Below are 24,506 nucleotides of genomic sequence, written 5' to 3' on the forward strand. Positions count from 1 at the left end.
GAGGTGAGATATATCATGCAAGAAATCATCATGGTGGCCAGCGTATGTGAAACATTCAGCGTTGTGAGACACATGCAAAAATCATGAGGTTGGCTTCAAAATCATGGTATTTAAAAATCCATAAATGCTTGGTAGTTTTATTTTCTGGTGTTTGCACTTTTAGGTTTCACTTTCTTCAAGTTGGTTTGTTTGGGTTTTTTTGTTTTTTGTTTGTTTTTTGTTTGTTTTTGTTTCGTTTTGTTTTTTTTTTTTACACACTGCTGTGAGGGATAGGCACTTTTTTAAATGACATCTGAGGCTCTCATATAATTGTTAGACTCCAGGATTTCATGTTTGTTGGGCTTTTTAAACAAAAGATACCAAACATTGTGAAAGTTGGCAACATTCATTGTGAGATGCTATAAAATGCTTTTATACCACATTCCATCGCTGCTTTTGTCACAGACCATCTCAAAATAAAAAAGGGTCAAATATAGGCAAGTATGTAACTGCTGAGGTTTTTGAAATCAGGGATCACTAAGAGGAATTTGCTGGTCTCTATTTCACCTACCTCTCTCTCTAATCCCCATCTTCTTCTGTTGTTTGCATTGATGTTGTTTGGAGGAAAAAACTATTATCTGTTTAATTCCCACTATAAATTTTAGACACCTATCTAGAGCATTTCTTCCAGTAGCCTATGCCTTTGAGTCTCATTTATTTTAATTAAAGCTATATTTAATGAGCTTTAAAATCAATGTATTGGAAAAACTGATGGCAAGATTCCTGTTTGCAAGATACTGGTATAAGTATATAATCCTTTACCATAGACTTTACCAAAAAGAATTATTGAGTCTAGCATAAGACAGAAATTCAGAAAACAATGTTAAATCAAGTAACGTTAAGATAATAGACCTAATAGAAAACGAGACAACAGAGGCCCCAATTCTGTTACTGTGCCTCATATTCAGTAATGTGTTACTACATGAATAATCCCAGCAGAGGGATTTCTCATAGAGGTTGTAGTTCTGCAGAGAGCAGAGCAGGGCAGACAACTTCAACAATGTCAGTGAACAAATGCAAGGCAGGGTAGAGTTGCTTGCAGGATTGGGGCAATAACACAGTCAAGTTGCAAAGGGATGCTGAAATCCAGCCTTTTAATAAGTATACTTTCATATTAGGAAACAATGAAACACATACTGAATCTCTTTTTACATACGTAATTCTTCACATAGTTCAGGATTTTTTAAAACCTTCTCATATAAAAGCATCCTCAGCCAGTAGCATAACTAGGGCAGCGTGACTGAGACAGGTAACTTCAGAGAGTGAATGCAGGAGGGAGGTTTGGCCAGGAGGGGCTGGAGGAAAATAATACTAGTGCCACAACTGCACAATCATGCTGGTGGCATGGCAGCAACCAGAAGTTGCTACTACCCTTGGGTGTTACAGCTGCCTTCTGGTCCCTGGCTGCCTTATTATGCATCTGCCATCAGATCCATACAACTTTATATCATTACCTTTGTATTTCTAATAGAGTCTAATAAAGAAGCTGGCATGAGGGTAAGTTTCCAACAGAAAGAGTTTAAATGTTTTGATAAACACACATATTATTGTAATATCCTGTTAAACAAGTACAAATTTTAAATAATGGAGCTAGCTCTTATTTCCAGTTATACTTCTGAAGATGTTTTTAGTTACACAACTGCCACCACAATGTAGAATCAAATGGAGATATTATGGGAGTTTCTGAGCCACCGCATTCCATTTTTTTATTTTTCTTCAAGCTCTTTGGATGTTATCTGTGATGGTATTTAAAATGCAAGTGTTGTGTCATTCTGACCTGGGCTAAAGACAGTCAAAAAAACCCCGAAGCTGAATTGATTCAACAGTTGAAGGTTAGTCTAAATTGCATAGATTAAACTGATAAGCAAGTGAACATACATTCACTTTTGACTCCAGAAATGCAGCCACATGCCTGCAGTGGCTCAGGCCAGAAGCCAGGGGCTGCTAAAGTATGTCTACCTGCTCAGATGGAGAAAACTGCTTGGGCCAAGGCTAGCCTCCCCACCTTGCAATACTCTGTGAATCCTGGGATGCTGGGGGACTGTGAGTTAACTTGATTATGGTGGGGATCTGAGAGAAAAGTTCAATAAAATAATTTAACATTAATCAGTTAAGTCTGATACTACATCCATCCAGTTTTATCTTAAACTGGTTCCAAACATTTTTAAAGGGATTTATGCATACTGAACTCCTGTTGTTTTACAGATTTAAACCAGTTTCTGATCACTTATACAGGTTATGTGTAATTTCTGTCCCTAGCTCAAATTACTATAACACACATTTTAATTATTCACTTTCAGATTTTGGTCAAGGGTTTTCAGATACTGTGGGTGCATCTACAAGAGATGCTTAATGCAGAGTAGCCTAATAACACTCTGCACTAGTGTTCTGGGCAAAAACCATCCTAATACACTACTGTGCAGTAGTATTAGGCGACTGCATGGTAAGCGTTACTAAAAACCTATGCATCAGAGCTACTGCATGGTAACTGTAGTTACTGTACATTTAGTTAATACTTCATTAAGCAAGTACTAAATTAAAGGCACAGTAACTACTGCACATTAATGGATGTGTAGACATGCCCTGTATGCGTTAATATCGTCATTGGTCTTCTTTCAGACAGTATTTACATGTCTTTTCCTCTCTTATTATTGTATACCATTGATGCCCAACCTCCTGCCAGTGAGGTCCCCACATGTTCAGAAATCTGGTGGCAAGGAGCAGTAGCAGTATTAACTGCCACAGCAATTAATGCTGCCCCCACTCCCACTACCAAATTTCCAGACCCGTGGACTGGATGGCACAGCCCCATGTACCAGATCATGCCAGCACACGGAGTTGCTTTGCAGCTGGATCTGACACACTGACCCCACTCTGGATTAGGCCTGCAAACCAAGCCCACCCTTGGAATCTGCCTCACAAACCAGTCTCATGTCACTTATCTGAGCACCACTGCTGTAGTGTATACCATTACTGAATTCTTGGCTGTGTCTGCCTTCCAGCCAGAAAAACCACAAATGATACATGCTTGAAGGAAAACAGGTGTTTGGTGCATTGTGGAATCAGGGCCTGTATTAATACATTGGGGTACCCCCCTGATGATAGCAAAATGTATGAATTAAACAGCCCTGTGTTCTGCCTGAAAATTGTCAGTCTAAGATGATGAATTAGCTCTCTCCCTCAATTCCATTCCTGTTCAAGTGCTATCATATAGAAAATCTCATGACAGATGCCATGCAGTAATTAATTCCATTCAGCTTCACTGTTTGAGAGTTTACATAAGTGAAAAACTCTGTTGTATGAAATATACACAATAGATCATGAAAATATATACAAATCTTATTTTTAGATAACACTTTGCTCATTCCCCTTCTGTCTTGTTTCCTGTGATGGGGACTTCACTGTGTTTCCCTATCAGTTGAATGCCCCTTTGGTTTTACTTTGCCCTAATAGCCCTGCATGCACTCAACACAAAAAAAGTGTGCGTGGTAACAGGGAGCTGGGAACTTAGCCCCCGTCATCTGCAAATGCACAGTCTTAAAATGTTTCATCTGATGGTAGCTGAGGAGGGTATTTTCTCTCACCAATCTACCCATTGAAAATAAAAGAGCACAGTTTTCTCTGTTTGTCCAGGCTGCAAAGATTCTTCCTCTGTTCTTCCCACCTTTCCAAGGAAAATGAAATTTCTGCATCCATTGGCAGACTGAACCAAAGCCAAAAACATGCCAGATACTGCAGGGTCTGACAAGCAGCCCTGTTTACTTTGGTAAATCTACTTTCGGCTCAGTTTTGTGCCAAGCTGTGCATCCATTCAGAAGGTTAAAGAGCCCCTTTACTCAGCGGTTTGGTCTCTTTGCACTGCCAGACCTTCTGTGATGGGGAGATCAACTACCACTACTCCCTGTCTTGCACAGGTGGAGGAGTAGACAGTATGCATTGCCCTGGCTTCCTATCTCAGTGCATTTGCCAGCACAGCCAATCTAGCATGGTGAGAGGATATAAGCTTTGCCAAGGAAAAGTCTGGCATAATTTACCCCTCACATGGAGCAAGAAGGAAACAGAGGCTACAAAGCACAATCTGATTCCTGTCTTGAGGTTTGGACAGCACTGCAACATGCTGCCACTTACCTGGAGTGAATTACAAGGTGCCAAGCCAATTCCACTGAGCAATGACTACTGCATCAAGCCCTCAGGCCCATCTATTTGCTGCCCTTGGTCTGCATGTAGCTCAAGGCAAATACTTAACTCACAATCTCACATTGTGAGGAGAACAAACAAGGGACATTTTTAGACAGTTTTATATCTATGGATATAGATGTAAAAGAAAGGCTTATTCCCTTCCCAGTTTTAATTGATAAAGACTGATATTTATAAGAGGGGAAAGCACCTTACAATAATGGAGGTAAATTTTTCCTGGCACAGGTGACAAGACACCTTTTCAAACTACTGCCCCCTTATCTTGATTTTTACAGTAAATGAAATTTCTATTTCATATTTAGCAACATTTAATTTAAAAATCATCCTAGTGATTAAAATCATGACATTTCTATGACACGGCACTTCTTTAGCATCTCTTATCTTCATTTGCAATGCCATCCATTAACATTTGTAGCAATATATACAATGAAGATACCACCTTGTTTGTGAGGATACATCAGTTTATTAGATCTGAAACAGGGGAGGATGACATACTTCCCAGATCTGAAAAGAGACTTACGGTTTCTGGAGTACAGGGAGATGTCTTCAAAGATAAAGTACAAAAGTTGAATTTTATCATCAAAAAAAAGAACAAATTTTGCTGAGGATCAAAATGATCCAGGGAAAGAAACAGCCGTAAGTAACCGAAACAAACCTAAAGATAAATAAGAAATCTCTCCCTAGTATCCACTCCACAGTTTCCCCCCTTTTTTTTCTTGTTTTTCCCTTCTTTTTTTTTTTTTAGGGCTTGTAGACTCCTGTATGAAGTCAGAAGTGAATAAAAATCAGCAACCCTCAGGAGTTACATGAAAGAAGTAGCAGACTTCAGAGAAAAACAGAAAACCCAACAGAAAATACAATCTTCTAACTTCCAGTTGCCATGCAGTGCAATGTTGTGCACTTCTTAAATGGACACCACACTACAGCTGCTGGTATAAGAAAGGATCAAATAATTGGGGTCAGTCCAACACACTAAAGTGCTTAGAGTGGTATGAATATAAATGATTGACAGTCTGGCATCAGGAGCTTTGTAATTACATAAAGAAGCACTCCAACTACTGCAGATTTCCAACCTAACCCTTGTCTGCGATGGCTGATTTCACCAACACGTTTCATCTCCCTGTAAGCCAATCCTGTCCACTTCTGGTGTCAATGGCTGTCTTAATACAGTTTTGTATTTATAAACCAACATGCTCAAGCTTCTGAAAGTGCTGCAGTTTTTGGGTGCATATCTTTCTGGCCTTATTACAAAAGTATGCATCATGCCAAGTACTGGGGAAACTGTTTATCTGATTAACCACATCCTCAAAGCCAGGTTACTGGTTTAGGCCACACCTATAGGAAATCCTAGTTCTATCTGACAATGCCTCAAATCTCCAGTCACCCAAAAAAAGGAGCAGTAGAGTGCCACAAGGTACTTGTGCACTGTATCTTCTCCAGAGTTTTTTCTAAGTGTAGCCCAGATACACCCAGTGGGGGTGTGCCCTGTCCTCCAATGACAGTGGTGGGGGTCAGGGAGGGTGCTGATGGAGGGGCCGGCTACTACAGCAGTTCCCTCTCCTCTCTACAGACCCAGTGCTTGACTATATACAATTTATTACTATAACAAATACATATATTTAAGATAAAACACAAAATATTTATAATAAAACTTAGCATATGACACTACATATAATATCCCACAATCCACATAAACCATATAATTTACAGCATATATAATAATTAACACTTTAAACAAGATAGTTAAGGTTACAACATGATAAATACATATAAGGAATCAACTTATATCACCCAAATAAGTTAATAATAATATTCCCTAGACCTACCAAGTAACAATACAAATATACATATTAATACATTAAAAACACATGAACCATATAAACTCCCTTAAAGACTATCCATAGCTATATAGATCTTGACATAACAACAATCGCCCAAAATAAGAGTGCACTCAGTACCTCCCCGAGGGGTTTCCTTGGAGCCCCACCCCTTTAGAGCCCTGGGATGTGGACACGCCCCTCCCGCAATGGAGGTGGAGGCGGCAGACCCTCCTGTCCTGTGCCTGCCTCCCCTGCGGGGCCTGCTTCCCCTGCAACTCACGGTTCGTTTCTGAAGCAGCCAAGGCTCGGCTCCTGGAGGCCAATCCCATGACAGCCTCTCTCCAGCGGTGCCTTCAGCTCTCCTCGATGGCCTGGCACCCACACGGGGCAGCCCGGGGCTTACTCTGTCTTGCGGGATCCGAACCCTTTCAAGTTCCAGTTCCTCGATCTCACACCAGGGGTCCTCCCTTTCCTGGGCCCTGCCCTGGGTACTGGGGCTCTTTTAGTTAAAGGCAGAGCCACACTGTCACTCGGCCTAGGGCCAGAGCTAACTCGAGCAGCTGCAAGCTGCTCCCAGGCAGGTCCTCCGTGCACAAACCCGTGGACCAGGTGAGGCCCAAGCAGCTGCGAACTGCTCCTAAGGCAGATTCTCCATGTCCCGATCCACACACTGTGTGGGGCCTGAGCAGCCTTGAGCTGCTCTAAGGGTCAGCTCTCCATGTGCTGATCTGCACACTGACTGCCCAGCTGCTTGCCGGGTTCGCAGGCTCAAGCCACCTCGAGCGGCTCCTGGAGCCTGATCCACATGCGCCAATTCGCGCAATGCTGAAGCTCAAGGGGGGGGTCCCAAAGACAGCCATCTCCGGAGCTCCTCTCTCCTCGCCATCCCTCGTTGTTTCTCCCCAGCATGCTGAGCATGCTCCCCTTTTATACTCTTCTGGGCTCCACCCCTGAAGTTCTCCGGACCTGGCTGGCGCAGTTCCGATTCAGGTCCAGTTTCTCCTTGCCCCCTCCCTTTGGAAAAGGGCGGGGCATTGCTTCCCTTGTGCTTCCTCCAGATTGGTGGGAGGGCTCCACCAATCAAACAGCAGACCCTTAAGCCTGGGACTCAACCCAAGCCCCAAAAAGGTAAGCCTGCTACACCAGAGTAAGCCTATGGCTTTTCTCCAGTTCCAGTTTTTGCTTCACCCTTGCTCCTAGGCTCTGCCTGTCCAAATTTCTGCTCCAGCTAAAGCTCAGGGCTGCCCACACTGAAGTCTGACACCACCACCATTCCAGATTACTAGGCAAAATGTATGATTTGAGCACCTCTAAAAACTTAACCCAACATACCTGTCAGAGGGAACAGAAGGTAAGAAAGCAAAAAAAATCCTCGTAATAGGTTTTGCACACACACACATGCAAGTTTGACAGTGGACATACACCACGTGGTTAGTGAAAATGCATGCTCCTACTCGGAGGAGGAGCAGAGTGCTGCACAACGTGGTGTGCTGACCTACTCTATAGAATCCTTCCCTTCACGACCTGCCCCTTTCATCTGTGTTCCTTCCTTAGCTAGGACTTGAGCTTCATCTTTCTTTCTGCACATGTGCATATCATAATAACATTCACACAATACAGATTAAACAACATTGATTTCTACACACATCAGCAGAGTTGTACTCTCTTGTCTCTGTTAATGCTAATTTCCAGGTCTCTTTAGTACATACTATACACGTTTAGTTCCACCACTATAGAGGGTCATATATATTGGTCTAAAACATGCATCTGCTCATCACACACTTAGCCCATCTGTAACTTTTTAAGCCCATGAGACATTTCAGCTCTGTGGATGTGTTGGTTCAGTTATTTCAACTGCTACAGCTGATACTTCCCTGTGAAGAGGATGTGTACAGTAAGTACTTTTAAAAACTGAATGGTGAATTTTCTAAAAATGTTTACATTGATAGCCCCTTTTTCAGGCCGAGGAAGTGTACTTTTTTAGTCAAAACTAGGGTTGCTAGGCATCATGGGGACACAAATAAAATCATAATAATAATAGTTTTCAATCTTACAGCTGCTCAATCCAGCCCTCAAATGATAGACTATAAAACTATGCAGCTCGTGACAAATCTAAGGCAATGAAGCTAGGAAGGTATAATACATTCTGGCACAGATGTTCGGCTGATGTAAACAGGCATAGGTCTATTTATTTCAATACTGATTTACACCAAGTGATCTGTGTAATCATTTAAAGAAAAAGAAAAACTTTAGTTCAAATAATACAATAAAATTAAGCCAAGAACATAGGAGTGCTTATTCAAGGAGATCTGATGTCCAAATAACAAAAAGGGTTTTCTACTACAAAGTTTTCCAGTGTCACTGCTTGTCTTCGTTGTTACTTGCCCATTTGTAAAGGAGAGAATTATTTTAAAAACTTATAATGCCTGTTGTTTGCTTGTTCTGCATAATGTTCTTGGTATTTAAATCAGCTGATTTTCTTGGTAGACTTTGCATTTAGTGTCTGATCACCTGTGTTCTTTGCATGATGTGACTTGTAACTCTGCTGTTAAAAATACACAATTGAGCAATACCTTCCAGAAGTTTTATGGGCTCTGTCCCTGTGAGGAACTCTTTCTGATAACATTGATTAATAAAATCAGGGTCATGAAATAGGACGTTTATTTGAGAATGATTTTGTGCGTCATACAAGTGCAAAAGCAGGGCTTCCCAAAGCAGTGAACTATGACCTGACATCTCAGAGAAGCTGGTAACAGAGGACAACCAGGTGTGCCCCGAGTAGTTATGCAAAAAAAATGTTACAGTTCACCAAGAAAATCATTCACTAAAATTAAAATTATGATAAAAGGAAATGATATATCAGCCTTGTCATGGCATGGCTCTTTCAGCTTACAGTAATTTTTTTTAGTGAGTACCTCTGCTAGTAATACATGAAAATGATAAATCATTTTCCACTGCATTCGTAAGTAAAGAGGTTAAACAGCAGGCTCAAATTTAGATTTTTAAAACAGTAAATTCATATAACTTATTCCTAAGTGTCCTAAAAGAGTTGGCTGAGGAGATGTCTGACCCACAGATGTTTACATCTAAGAAAGCTTGGAATTCTGGGGAAATTCCAGAAGACTGGAAGAAAGCTAATAGTGTTCAAAGGGAGCAAACAGAAATACCCAAATTATTATAAGGCTCATTAGCCTGACATCAGTCCTGGGCAAAATAATAGAAAAACTGATATGGCATTAATATGGAATTAGCATATGAGAATATAATAAATGCCAATCAACTCGGTTTTACAGAATGTACATCTTGTCAAACAAAGCTTTTTGTGAGAGTACAAATTTAGCTGATAAACCCAACGAAGTAAGTATATTAGACTTCTGGAAGGTATCTGACTTAGAACTGCACAATATTCTGATTAAAATATTAGCCTCTACATGATATTAATAACTCCTCCTTCTTCTTCAGCAATCCTTTGCAGTTGAGGATGATTGTCTACCGCAATTTTCTTATGTGTGTCCAAAGATGGCTGATGAGCCCTAGCTGGGATCGACTAACTCTACTGCAGCTCAGACGTGTTTCCACGTGGGGTTGGTGGCACTGGATTTTTTTATTTGGTCCGCGACACGCTGTTTCTGCTTCTCCATCTCCTGTTGTTTTTGTTGTTGTTGTGAGGTTTCAAAGTACTAACTACTAAGTAATAACGCATACATAGAATGAATTAACAACTGACTAATATTTAACAAAAGGGAGCACCATCAAACTGGATTTTGTTCCAAGAGAGTTCTGTAGGGATCAGTCTAGGCCTCATGTTAGTCAATATTTGTAACTTTGGATACATAAATGGGAGCTTAGAGGTAGATCCTCAAATGTAGTTACATATTGCAGTGCCTGAGTAAGAGCAATGTCTTATACTCTTATGTCCCTAATCACCAGGTTTTCAGATAGTCTCCTGAAACTATTCTACTTTATATGAATATTTATTTAGTGAAAGAAGAATTTGAAACTCAAAACTTCAGTCCTCTACATTCCATGATATCCAAGGGAGTGCCCCAATTTCTAACATAGAAAATCAACTCCTCTCTCTCTCTCTGGCCCCCAAATAATTATTTAATGGAACAGTTGCAAAAGAGGGCTACGAGACTCAAACCCAATCTAGAGGAGGCTTGTGATTCAAGCACTCACCTGGAATTCTGGGATCTCCCACATTAAGTGTGTGTGTGCTAACTGCTCAGTTATTCTGGGATAGGACACGAGGTGCTGAATGGTTTAGACAAGATCTGAACAAACTGAGAAGACTGGCCTCAATGATGAGAGGGATGAGGGAATGCCTAAATTATGAGAATCTTGCTTTGCTGTTGGGGTTCAATCTAGTCATTTTATCACAAAGACAAGGGGAATTGAGTTTGATATCTGATTACCTTCACAGGAAGAAAACATTGTGTGGGTAAAACTCTTCGGTTTCCTGAAGAAAAGCATAATGAGAACCAAACATTAGAAATTAAAGCCAGACAAATTAAGACTAAAAAGGCACAATTTTTTAAAAGCAGGGATAATTAACTATTGGAACAGACTACCAAGCCAAAGGATCAAGGTTTCTGAAAGCTTTTTCTAGAAAATAGGCATAATCAAACAAACTAATTATTGGACTAAATGCAAGGTTACTTGATTAAATTCTATGCCTAGGTTGACAAGCTAGAAGATGATCAAACAGTCCCATACTGCCCTAAAAGCTATAACTCAATGAAGGCAGATTAATGAATGGCATGAATATGTCCAGCAAGTATGCTACTAGAAACTCTGCTAATAAAACAGCATTAAGTTTGTCTGTAGGGCCACAGCTGTTTTTACCTGGTTCTAATCAACGAAAGTTCAATTTAAGAATATTATCTACAACACAGCACCCCTGCACACATGCTAAGATAAACTATGCCACAGAACTGGAACATCTATTGGGTGGGCTCTAACTAGGCCTAAGGGCTCTGTGAATTGTCTCACAACTGCAAACATTCAGTCTTTGGAGTTCAATTCTGGTCAGCAGTGATTTGTGCCAGGAACAGAGGTAAGTTATTCCAGTGACAGCTTGGAAAGGAAAGAGAAATTGTGGAAATAGGATGACAAATGACACGTAGTTTAATGTTGATTGAACCAATGTATTTGGAAGTGCTGAGAGCTAAACATATAAACTATTCTAACTTATTACAGTATTTTAAAAACCAAATATCCAGCAGTAAAGGTTTTGCAAAAACTTTAAGCCTTGAAAACTTCCCAGGACTTGACTACTCAGATTTCCAACATAAATATAAATGGTCCTATAGCATCTTCTCTGAAATTTTTACAAATCACAGACATGAAAAAAATTAATACCACTGCAAAAATCTTCACCTTTCTCTCTACAATAAGCAGCATTTTAAAAGCTGTATCAGCCGAAACTAGCTTTCAAAATGAAAGCACTGTCTGACAAAGAAATTCTATTGTCATAGTTTTGACCAGAGAGAGGTAGTCAGTCTATAAGGTGCACCTCTATCTCGCCTTCTGCCTGTCATACTTTTTTAATGGCTGAGATTGTCTGAGAGCAACACAACTTCTAATCAATAAAAACATGATCAAGGAAATTTGTCATTTGCCTAGTCTAACTAAATACAATGCATCTGAATATGCATATTTGTTTCGTAGCATACAGAGAAACCACAAGTCTTCACAACCTGTTGAGTCTTTACATAGGTCTTTTGGCCCTGTGGGCCAGATGGGTGGCATGGGGCCAGTCCATGGGCTGGCTTGAGCTCTGGGACCCACCACTTTTCCCTCCTGCTCCCCCATGTGCCAGAATTGGACTGTAGGGGCCTGGCACCACGCCCTCCAGCCTCCTAGGCTAGGGTCAGACATTACACATAAACTGGTTTAAGTGATTAGAAACTGGTTTAAACCTGTAAAAGAACAGATGTTCAGTGCACATAAACCACTCTGAAAATAACTGAAACCGGTTTGAGATAAACCCGGTTGAATGCAGTATAGACTTAACTGATTTGGATCAAACCTGTTTATGCAAAGTCTGTCCCAAACCCCTTGCTGGTTTCAAATAAATCAGACACCCCCAGTATCCCAGCATGCTCTCTGGGATGGGTGGGGATCTCTGCTCCACAGCAGAGCTTGCCTCTCCCCTCTCCTCCCTGGCTGGAGCTCCAGCAGAGACTGCAGGTACAGCAAGGTCTGCCTAGCTTTCCCCTTCCCTACCTACCCCTCACCCCCGTCACTGCTCAAGCAGGAATCCCCCCTCCCTCCCTCCCTCCCTCCCATAGCACAGACTCCAGCTCCACAGACCCTAGGCATGTGGTATGCTAGCTAATGTGAGAGGTAGAGGGCAGGTGTGCGTGTCAGAGAGAGAGAGAGAGAGAGATTTCACTGGGACAGGCAGACAGAACACTGATCGCTTAGGGTTTCTGGAGCTAATCAACAAGTCAGCTGGTAAGCTGTTTAAGAAGAGTTTGAACTAATGGAGAGGCTATTGTCTAGCTAATGGGGTGATAAACACTGTTATCAACCCCCTGCTGGCTTGTTTGCCTATCAGTTTGCTGCAGGCAGTATAAAGAAGCAGAAGAGAGATTGAAAAGCTCCATATCATCAACAGATGCATACACTGCACCCTCTCCCCTTGCCTCAGACTGGTAGCAGGGGGTTGGGGTCTGGCAACACTCCCACCCCTTGAGCAGACAGCAGGAAAAAGCCTGGGATGGTGCAGGCAGACTTCCCTAATGAAAACATCGTGCCAGGGCCTGGCTACACCCTCCTCAGCTCAGCACAGTATAAGGGAAAGGAGGGCTGCTCTAGTGCCCCCTGGCTTCAAGCCTGAGCCACAGCAGGCATATGCCTGAATTTCCTCAGTCCAGAAGGAATGTCTGTCCAGTTACAAACCGGTTCAGCTTTAGTCAGGTTAGACTAACCTGCACAAGTTGAGTCAATTCATGCTCAGGGTTTTTGAATGTCTGTCCCTAGCCCCATACACCAGGGCTGGGCCCTGGTGCCTGAAACTGCCTTTGCCCAGCCCTACATGCTGTAATAAGATGTCCCAGCCAGCCCACAGGACCCGGGGGCTCCCTGTGGGTCCAAAATTTTGACAGCGGGGAGTAGAGCTACCACTCCAGATTTCAGGACTTGTGGGGAGCCCTGGGCTCCAGAAGACATGGCGCTACAGGCTGGATCTGGCCCCCAAGCTGGAGACTGAGTACCTCTGCTTTATATCATTACATGCTGGTCTGTAGAATAAGCTGGATCGTCACCACCACCTGAGCTGTTCTAAGTGCAAGACTCATTTGAACCAGCAACATATTCTGAAGTGCTGACAGCTAAGGACAAATTTTTTAAAAGTTCTTACAGGAGCTTTAAGACTTGAATCCTAAGGTTATTGGGAACAAACTTAGATTCCCAACACAAAGTAAAGTAACTGATGGTTACTATAACTCACATTAATTCCCCACAGAAGTATTCCAGCATCCAGGGACTGCCAGTGTCTAGAGATGCCCCAGTCCCTGCAAAGAGCTGGGAAGGGAACTGCCATGATGGGCATCCAGCCAGCTGAGGATTCCACAGCACTGTGGGCACCCTCAAGGACTGATTAAGCTAGCATTAGGGATGTTTTATATCCTTGGAGTACAGCAAAGCAGATGAAAGGAAGCCAGGATTCTGGCCCAATATCCTCTTTTGTTAACTTTGTGCCTGTTCTAAATTTCACATGCCAAGAAAGCTAATGTTTTTGCAGTAAAATACAATCAAAGCTTTTTTATTTACAAATCATTATAAACAGAGCAATCAGCTGCATAAATGAAACAGACTAATATGACCCCTTCATGTATGCTCTTGCTTTGACAGTTTACTCTGTTTTAACTGTGTGTTTTCACTAAGAACACAGTATATACAAAGATTTTCCTGAGTTTATTTCAGCTGATGCAAAGTAGGGGCCAATTCATAAAAATTGTTCACCTTATTTCACTGCAAGTCATTTGTACTTTACTTGAAGAAATGTGTAATTTCTCCTATTTGATAGTCATGAAATCCCACATCCCCTTTTATATGTGACCTCCTTGTTATGCAGCATGTCAGAAGTTTGTTGTGAGAATATCCAGAAGAAGCTATTAATTTTACAGGATTCCTTATTTCAGTCCATAAAAAGCTACTTACAATCCATGAGAAATCTCCTGTGGGTTCATTCTGGACAGAGTTTTACTTTTATGGAAAACAATATAAGGTGGAGCATCAAAGGCCCAGGCAAATGATAGGACAAGAAGCTCAATGGACATTCTGGAAAGAGTCAACATGATAAGTACCTGAGGGAGGACAGCTGAACAGGGAAGTTTTGCAAGCAAAGCAAGCAGAGCATTGATGCTGGAAACCAATGAATGGGCATGCCAGGAATAAAAAGAGGATGGTTTTAGATTCATGGAGCTGTTAGGATGGTTTAAGACGTAAGAGGAAAACTGTTTAGATGAAAGCTACCAGAGCTTGCAAGACATTTTTTAAACTGTGCAGTAAAGGAAATGCTCTGATAAACAAAGGGTTTAATTACAGAGGAAACTTGTATAAATCTGTATCACAAGGAGGTTGAAAATATCAGGGAAAATAACCTGCTAGGAAGGAGCAGCTTCCTTAGGTATGGAGTATACAGGAAGTATAGCTCACCAGCCTTGCTGATTCCAATTTCTGACCCACCACTGAAGAACTTGAAGCAGCAGGCTTAGTTACTGTTGACATACTTAGAAGTACATCAATGACCATCAGCCATCAGATAAATACAACAGTTGCATTGGATCTGATCCAAAGCCTACTGATATCTATAGAAAAGCCCTATTGACAGCACCCCAAGACATTTAGCACACCTTCTTAATCTAAAAGGAAAGGAAGCTACCTACAACAGTGGTGCCAAGGCTGGATGAGCAGTGCTAGGTCTGTCTTTGGACTGAATCCAGTCTGCAACTCCAATCCAGTGCACAGTGTTGGCCCAGCCAGGGCCTGAAAAAGCTGCATAGGAATGGCCCTTTCAGACCCATGCAGAGACCCACAGGCCAAATTACATGGCTCCACTAGGCAGATCTAGTCTCCAGGCCAGGGGTAGGGCACCCCTGACCAGCAGTGCTGACTAAACTTGCTGTAAAGTGATGTGGACCAGAGTCAAAGGGAATTCTGAAAAATTGGCAGCTGCCTTGCAGAGTCGTTAGGGATTCACAGAAATTTAGGCTTGGAAGAGACCTTGTGAGATAATCGGGTTCATCCCCCCTGCTCTAGGCAGGAAAAACTGCTGGGGTCAAATAACCCCAGCAAGGTATGATGGTAAAGGCATTCTACATAAGGCATCACCACCTTCTAGTTCCATGCCAATGCACTGGATAGAGCTACCAGTTCCCAAAAGCCTTTTCACCTATAAAACAACTCCTGAAAAGTTTCCAAGTGACAAAACAGAAATATTTAAATCAAAAACAAGTTAGTAACTCATATTTGGAGGCCCCCACGCAGCCATGCATCATGCTATCAGGCATTCATAGGAACCCGTAAGCTAGCCCTTCCCTCCCAAGAAACAAAGTCCAGCAGTAACTGCTCTTTCCCTACTTTTCTTTTTTAAAGGAATTGTAGGATTTTATTGCTTTTTCCTTACTTTATGGCTACATACCAATAGAGCCTCTAGAGAGCTAAGAAGAAAGCGTTAATATGTCACCAAGTGGCATGCAGATAAATTAAATATTAACTTCCAACAAATTTTAGCAAAGAGAAATTAATCTTCTCTTTCATTTAACTGCTGTTAACTGTAGCTTTATTCATTTTTGAGGTCCAATTTTACATGAAGAGATTCTACTGAATTCAGTGAGAGTCTACTGACTCTAAAATCTGTGAGATTTTGAGTCTTCATTTTGTGCTGCAGTTGATACTGAATGCACATTAAACAAATCTAGCCAGTACCCTGATAACTAGACTATTTTCTGTCTCATCACCAAAATCAGGTACTGCTGTTTTTCTACAATTTCCAGAGCTGGTGGAAACATCTATGATAGCACATGCATCTCTTGGTATTTACATAAATATACTGGGGTGTGCAGTGAATTTAATGCTGGGTAGCAATGCTTATGTTAAACTTGATTACATGCTTTCAGTTGTCAGCCTGTCTATTCTTCTGTCAAACAGCCTCTTTTAATAAGTTTAACTTCAATGGTTTGCTCTTGTAGAATTGTGTGGATGCCTCATATGGTCAGGAAAATGGGATTCCATATATCTATACTTAAATACTGAATATCATCTCGGCTTGCTGTAACTCTGTCCAGATGCTGCTATTCTTATGTGCCCATGGAAATGAAACCGTTTTCTGGCTTCAGCTCTCCAAAAATTGCTGCACTTTGACTTGCAGGAACAAAATGGAAAGAATGTAAGGCAATTGAGTTTAGTACATAATATTTTATTGGTACAGTGCCGGGGAATCGGAGCTTTAATACAGCAAACAAGAAGACAGTTAATTCTTATGCTGAAATGTTGTTTCTCAGTGAACTAGTCAGCCCTGGATGGCCCTCCCTCTGAGGAAGCAGCTGTCTCTTCATTAAGTTCCAGTTAATATTTCATATCTTCTTACACAGAAAGCATACATCTTGTTAATTTGCTCAGTCTTGCTCCTATGACTTTTTAACAAAGAAAAATTAGGTTAGACATTGATGGTAGCAGTCCTCAGTCAAGCCTATAGCAATATAAGCTGTATAGGGGACCTGTTATTGTACTTCTTAAAAGCTGCAGGCTAGAACATTCCTATAAATAATTGTCACTCTGTCAACTGATGTGTACCCTGTCGATAGGAGAGGATGGCTACTCACAACACAAGTTCTCCTATTGTTACGTGGTATATTTATTGGGGCTGGTAGTAGCAAATATGTTCCCCAAGTACTCTCTCTATGCTACTTTACTTCCTGTATTTGTTGCTACTGCTGAAGGTGTTAATTTGTTATTTTAGTATTCCTGCATTTCTAGGGGATACAGGCTACATACTGGGAAGTCCACCTGCAAAGTGTATCAACAAAACCTTAAGCCCCAGAAAACATAGACAAAACCCCGTCCTGCATGGCAGCACCAGAGAAGCTGCCAAGTCTGCGACTGTAATGAAAAAATGAAAGCCCTGCCTTCTGTTTGCTCCAAGAGCCCAATGGTTTTAATCTAAAAATTGGATAATTTTAATCAACCATCATTTGTTCAGAAGAACACTTTTCTCAGATGCAAAAGACTGCAGAACCAAATACAGTTTGTTGTGCCAAGTGAAAGCAAAAACAAGGCTGAAACTGATGACTTCTCTAAACTTCATGTTTCCAAAAGTTCGGGTGAGTAGCAGTTACTGGGTACAGCAAGTCACAAATAATAGGCCAACAACTTTTGAGCAGAAGTAATAGGCAGACAAGAGGCATGCAGGCACTAGTCCTAATCAGAATAAATACATAAAATCAGGCAACAACAGCTTTCTAGGCCCTATCTTAAGTTCTGTGTCCCAAGTTACTGCATCCCCTAGGATACTAAAGGAGCAATAAGTGAGCTAGATGCTGGGTAATTGAGATAACACTACTTGGTCCAGATTTATCATGTCTTCCTCGGACTTCAAGACTGGCTTCTGAAAAGCCATGAGATGTATATTTTACACACGCACACACGCGGGCGCGCGCGCACACACACACACACACACACACACACACACTGTATACATCTATAGGACAAACTCCATGAAGTTAAAAAGGATACATTTTCCTGCATTTGAGCCCAACCAGGAAGAAAAAGGAAAGAAATCCAACAAAAGAGAGAACGAAGATGAAGGCAGAAAGACATTTTTGCTGTTCTTACTGGCCTTTTAAAAGTTGTTAGTCACCCTCCCAAAAAGCTTTCATTCCATTTATTGCAAGTCTTAGGGGTTAAGGAAGAGGAAAGCCAGCAAGGGGGAGGCTGCATTTGATGAAGACCCAAAGAACTGCTTCAACAATTTAATTGAAAAGCAAAAATGTTTAATAGAAGAGCAGCACTGCTGTTGCTGAATGTATAAGTGGGCTATCTTTTTCTCATAAAACTGTTTGAAAATGCTTCAACCATCTCTTGACCAGCTGCAGTTGCTTTGGTATCCTTCCCTCCCAACCTAAACAAGAGCTATGGCTGCACATGTGGCTTCAAGACCACCAAACCAGTTCCTAAATTCAAAACTCTCAGAGGAGTTTTTGGAGGAAAAAAAAAAGTCCCCATGGAAATTTCTCCACAGATTACATCATGACAATGTTCTGATCTTACCTCTTTTTCCCTCAGATCTGGCAAACTATCAGGGAGTGAGTCATTCAGAAAGCAAAAGGTATCTATACAGATGCATGAAAGCACCTGAAATAGGTTGAGGGGTTCATAGTTTCTATATTGACCTTGGGATTCTAATTCTCTGCAGAGGGTTAAATCCTATATTACCCACCAGAAGTTGAATACATAGCTTCCAACAAAGTCCTTTCTTACTCAGCTAGGATCAAAGAGGCATTCTATTTATGGTCTATTCTATGGTCTGTGTAGATGCATAGCTCTCCTTTATTTAGTATATGTATATTTTCAATGAGGAGCTAGCTCACAGCAAATTCTACTTCACCCTGCATCACCACACAGCTCTCTCATTTATCTCAATGAAAAGCAGTTAGCTACTTCCAGAGTCCGATCCTTACTTAACACAGGAAGTATGTGGATCTCCATTCATTCCAGTGGGACATTTCAATCTGTGCTAAGTTCCCTCTATTTGCTTGCAATCCTGTTTCGCCCTGACTGCCTAAGATATACCATCATAGCAGGACTTATGATCTGTATGTGGACAAAAGCATACAGCCTAATGGTTAGAGTACTCAGCCAGGACATACAAGACTTTGCATTGCAAAGACATACAAGACTTTGCATTGCCTCAAGCTCAAAGTATTTGAACCCACATCTTCTATGTCCCAGTAGAGGGCCCCCTCTACCCAGTTACAGCACTGACCAAGGTCAAATCGTCACCTCTTGGCTTCCTGCTGAATCATGGGGCCAGAAGGAAAGCAAAAAAGCTGCAGCCACCTTTGTGGCTCAGAGAGACAGATACCAACCTAGAAGAAAGGAAGCCATGGATTCAGACTGTTGTTCCCAAGGCAGGTCATGTTTTTTACCCAGTGACACTGATGTACCTTTGGACTGAAGCCATCGTAAATAAGGACCCTGGATTACATTTTAGTTTTTGGGAGATGGATCTGGCCCAACAGAGTTGCATCACAGGGGCATAGAAAAGTTGGAATGGAAGAGACTTCATATGGTCATCTAGTCCAGCTTCCTGCTCATGCCAGTTCATCCCTGACTAGACCATCTCAGACAAGTGTCTGTCTAACCTACTCCTGAAAATTTTCAAGGGTGGAGCATCCACAATATCTCTAGCAGCCTGTTTCAATACTTGACTACCCTCATAGTCAGAAAGTACCAAACTAACCTCCAACATAAACTTTCCTTGCTGAAGCTTGAAGATTGCCCCTAATCCTGTCCCCTATGGTCACAAAGAAAAAAGCTCAATCACCATCCTCTTTTTAATCACCCTTCAGGTATTCAAAGACTATTATCAAATCCTGCCCCCCCCCCAACACACTCACACACACACTTCCCCCAGTCTTCTCTTATTCAGGCTAAGTAACCCTAGTTTTTCTAGACTTTCCTCATAAATCTTGTTATCATTTTTGTTGCTCTGTACTGGACTCTTTCCAAGCTGTCCACATCCTTTCTGAAATATGGAACCTTAAACTAGACACAGTACTTCAGGGGAGGCCTCACCAGTGTTGAAGAAAAGAACAATCACTTCCCTTCATTTGCAGGAGACACCTGTTAATAAGCATCTGTTAATACAGCCCAATATGCTGTTGACTTTTTTTGCTACAAGAGCACACTGTTGGCTCATATTCAGTTACAGCCTACTGTAACCCCGATGTCCTTCTTTGCAGTACTGCAGCCTAGCCACTCATTCCCCAGTCTGTATTGTGCATGCAGTTATTCCATCCCAAGTGCAGAACTTTACATTTGTCCTTGCTGAATCTCATCCAACTGATGTTAGATCATTTCTCCAGTATATCCAGGTCATTCTGTATCCTAGCTCTACCCTCCAAAGTATCTGCAACTCCACCCAATTTGGTGTCATCCACAAATTTGTTAAGCATATACTCAATCCCATCATCCAAATCATTAGTGAAGATACTGAACAATTCCGGACCCAGGACAGAGCCCCGGGAACCTGGGTTTATACCTCTTGTCTACTAGACCAAAGGTTTTCAGTCCCCAGTGCCAGGCCACAGCAGGTCAGCTGCCAGTCCACAGCAGTCAGCTGCCGGACCAGAAGCAGTCATGGACTGGCAAACCACAGCTGCCCAGAGCCGGGCAGAGAGGCCGTGGCTCCTTCTGCAGGGCCCGCAGCAGCACAGGGTTTGGCCCACCCCACCCCTCCATGCTTAGGGAGCGGGGGAATCCTTACCTGTCTTCCAGACGGAAATTTCGGCCGCAGTTGGCTGTTACTGCTGGGCTGCAGTTTGCCAGGTCACGGCCACTTCTGGGCCGTGGTTTGCCGGACCGCAGCGTAAAAACTTTGGGAACCCCTGTACTAGACTTGGAACACAATAATCCAATCAGACATGTATCCACCTTCTAATACTTTTGTCTAGTCTGTATTTCCTTAGCTTGTTAATGAGAATGTCATGGGACACAGTGTCCAAAGCCTTGCTAAAGTCAAGTTATACTACATCCCTGATTCCACAATTTGTCACCTTATAGAAAGAAATCACATTGTTCAGGCATGATTTGCTCTTGGTGAACCCATACTGCTGTTCCTGATCACCTCATTCTTCTTTAGATGCTTCACAATAGATTCCTTGATGACCTGGCTCAGTGATTTTTCTAGGTATCAAGGTGAGGCTGACTGGTCTATAATTCCCCAGAACTTCCTTATTCCCTTTCTTAAAGATGGGCACTATATTTGCCTTTTATCTAGGACCTCACCCAACCACCGTGAATTCTCAGAGGATAGCCAATGGCTCTGCAATTTCCTTAGCCAGTTCCTTCAGTATCCTATGCTGCATCCCATCCAGCCCTGCCAACTTGAAAACATCTAGCTTCTAAGTAATCCCTCATCTGTTCTTCCACTACTTTAGGTTAGTTTTCTCCTTTCCTATCTTTGCTGCCACTCATCATCTGGTAACTAGACTGGAGACTGAAATAAAAAGGCATTGCATACATCAACCTTCTCTGCATGATATGTAACTTCTGCATTTAGTAAAGGGCCTACCTACTTCCTTGATTTTCCTCTGATTTATAACATACTTGTCAAATCCTTTTTGTTACTTTGTCTCTTACCAGTTGTATCTCAAATCATGCCTTGGCCTTCTAATTTTTTTCCCTGCATTCCCCAGTAACATGCCCAACTCTCCACATTTGTAGGATTCCTTTTTGAGTTTTAGCTCACTAAAGAGCTGACAGTTAAGCTGGGCCATTCTCCTGCTTAACATATTCTTTCTTTGCTTTGGAATATCTAGTCCTGTACCCTTAGCAAAGGGCGGGTGTTATTTGTTTGTTTTTTGTACAAGCAACACACCCAGACTCTGTCTCCTAGGTACTGTGTTTACTAGTTTCCCCAAGTTTTTTAAAGACTGCTTTTCTGAAGTCCAATGCCTTTATTTTGCTGCTCTTCTTCCTTCCCTCACTTAGGATCTTGAATGCTTATCATTTTGTGGTCACTGTTACCCAAGTTACCTTCTACCTTCACATTCTTACACATTTATTACCTGCTTGTGAGCAGCAAATAGAGACTAGCTTCCCTACACAGTTGGTCTCTCCACTGCCTGTACCAAAACGTTCTTCCCAACACACCCCAAGAACTTGCTGGATAGGCTGCACACTGCTGTGTTTCTCTCCCAGCAGATGTCACAGTAATTAAAGTAACCCATTAGAATCAGGTCTTGTGGTATGAAAACTTCCATTAGTTGTTTAAAGAAAGTCTCATCCACTAGAAATGTTTAAGTGGCAGTCCTTATTACAGTAATTTTGCATGCAAGGAAAGCCCTAATGGGAAAGAGCATGTGCCTGTACTTGACAGAGGAAAATAAAGCCTAGTTAACTGGTGTTAGCAAATCTCACATAGGTATAATATTCAGCATTCTCCAGCCCTTTATTATTAACTCACCCCAGCATATGGGACATCAGCTGGTACTCTGCTGTCAAATCTCTCCTTGCATCTTACATTCAGCACCCCACACTTCAAAATAGCAGAGGGGGCACTTTAAAGCTTATTCAACAAGCTTTAGTTAAAGCACCCCCACAGCCATTTTGAAGCTCAGCGACACTAAATACATAAAATGTGGAAGCTGGCTGGAGTGTGCTAATTAGCACACTCCAGCGTGTCAGAGTCTGCTTTGACACGCTGTAATTACAGCATGTTGGAGCAGCGTCCCCATATGTCTAAAGGCACCCATGGAGACTCGGTGAGATTGTTCACATGACCAGAATATGGTTGTGGATGGGAATAGATTGCTCAGGAAGCATAGGCAAGGGGGGAAAAGGAGGTGGTGTTGACCTATATATACCTACAGTGTTGACCTACAATGTACATTTGTTCTGAGGTGCAGTGTAAAGTAGAAGATAAGCTTGTTGAAAGCCTTTAGGTAAAGGGCAGCAGGAGCCATGTGGAAGAGGAGGAAGTGAACAGACCAAGAGGAGGTGGACAAAGCCTTCTTTAAACAATGGATGGAAGCTTCCAGGTTGCAGGACTTGCTCCTCCCGGGGGACATTTAATTAGTGGAACATCTGCTGGGAGGGAAACACAGCAGTGCACAAGCAGTCCAGCAAATTGCTGCAGTGTGGTAGAAATAACTTTTTGGTACACAAGCCAACTAAGTGGGGAACTCTTCTTGATTTACTGCTCACAAACAGGGAAGAACTGGTTAAGAATGTGAAGGTGGAAGGTAACTAGGGTGGCTGACCACAAAATGATAGTATTCAAAATAATAAGGGGAGAAAGTTAGAAGAGCAGCAAAATACAGAGACTGGTTTTCAGGGAAGCAGACTGCAGTAAAGTCAGGGAATGGTTACAGTAGACCAGGGGTCAGCAACCCCCAGCACACATACCGAGCGTGGCACACAAGGCCATCTTGCTTGGCACACCACCGCCAGCCCGGGCTTTAAGCAGCTGCTGCCAGGCACAGAGCCCAGGCTGCTCCCAGGAGGCAGCTGGGAGCTGCAAACCCTGCTGCAAGCAGGCTGGACTCCATGAGCTGGCTGCAGCTGGGAGGCTTCAAACTGCTGCTCTGGGCTCCAGCATGTCAGCACTCCAGCACCTTCCAAAGTAGACATTGTGGTTTTTTCAGCATTCTGGCCAAAAAATGTTGCCTACCCCTGCAGTAGACCATAAGCTGAATATGAAGCAACAATGTGTTCTTGTTGCAAGAAAGTACAACAGAATACTGGGGTGTATTAAAAGGAAATAAAAGGAAGTGATTCTTCCATTCTGTTGAATACTAGTAAGGCCTTATTAGGAGTCCTGTGTCCAGTTTTGGTCCCTGCACTTCAGGAAAGAACTGAACAGATTAGGAAGTCCAGGAGAGAGCAGCAAAAATGACTAAAGCTCTAGGAAACATGACTTACAAAGATCGTCTGAAAGAACTGGGATTTAGTTTGGAGAAGAGAAGACTGAAGGGGCATTCAAACACTCTTCAAATACCTATAAAGGATGCATGGAGATAGACTGTTCTCTGTGGCTGTAGGCAACAGGACTAGGAGCAATGGATTTAAACTGCAGGAGAGGAAATTTAGTGGATATTAGCAAAAACTTCCCTCACTATCAAGGTAGTTAAGCATTGGAACAGGCTATCTAGGGAGGCTGTGGAAGTTTTTAAGAGCAGGTTAGACAGACATTTGACTGGGGTGGCTTAGTAAGGAACAACACAGCCCAGAGCAAGGTGTTGGACTAGGTGACTGCCTGAGGTCCCTTCCATGCTTACTTTTCTATAATTCTACAAATAGTGCAGTCTGAGCATCCATTCTAGCCCCGCTAGGGGAGTTTCAAGCAGATGGAGCACCACATGAATAAGACTGTCTTCTGCCCCTAATGTTGTTTATGCAGTTTTTCCACTGACCTGTAATGTAAGATGCACAAACAAATAACACTCCCCTCCTAACAGGGCAGCATCTGCCTGTGGTAGTGTAGCAAAGCAAGGGGGAGGGGTGGGGGGCAGATCTGGAGCAGCAGCCCTGGACCCCGACAGGTAGGGGTAGGAAGTACAAAAAAAAGCAGCAGTTGCACTGCTGGGATTGCCATCACCGTGCCAGTGGCAGCACAGCCACTGACTGCTCAATGCCCAGTTACGGTTCTGCTAGTGCAAGTAAAAAGTCCCTCCCTGTCAAGTAGAAAAAGCTGGATATTTAGGCTGCGGTTTACAA

This window comes from Gavialis gangeticus, unplaced genomic scaffold, assembly GCF_001723915.1.
Source record: "Gavialis gangeticus isolate Ggan-Ray unplaced genomic scaffold, GavGan_comp1, whole genome shotgun sequence".
Taxonomy (NCBI): domain Eukaryota; kingdom Metazoa; phylum Chordata; order Crocodylia; family Gavialidae; genus Gavialis; species Gavialis gangeticus.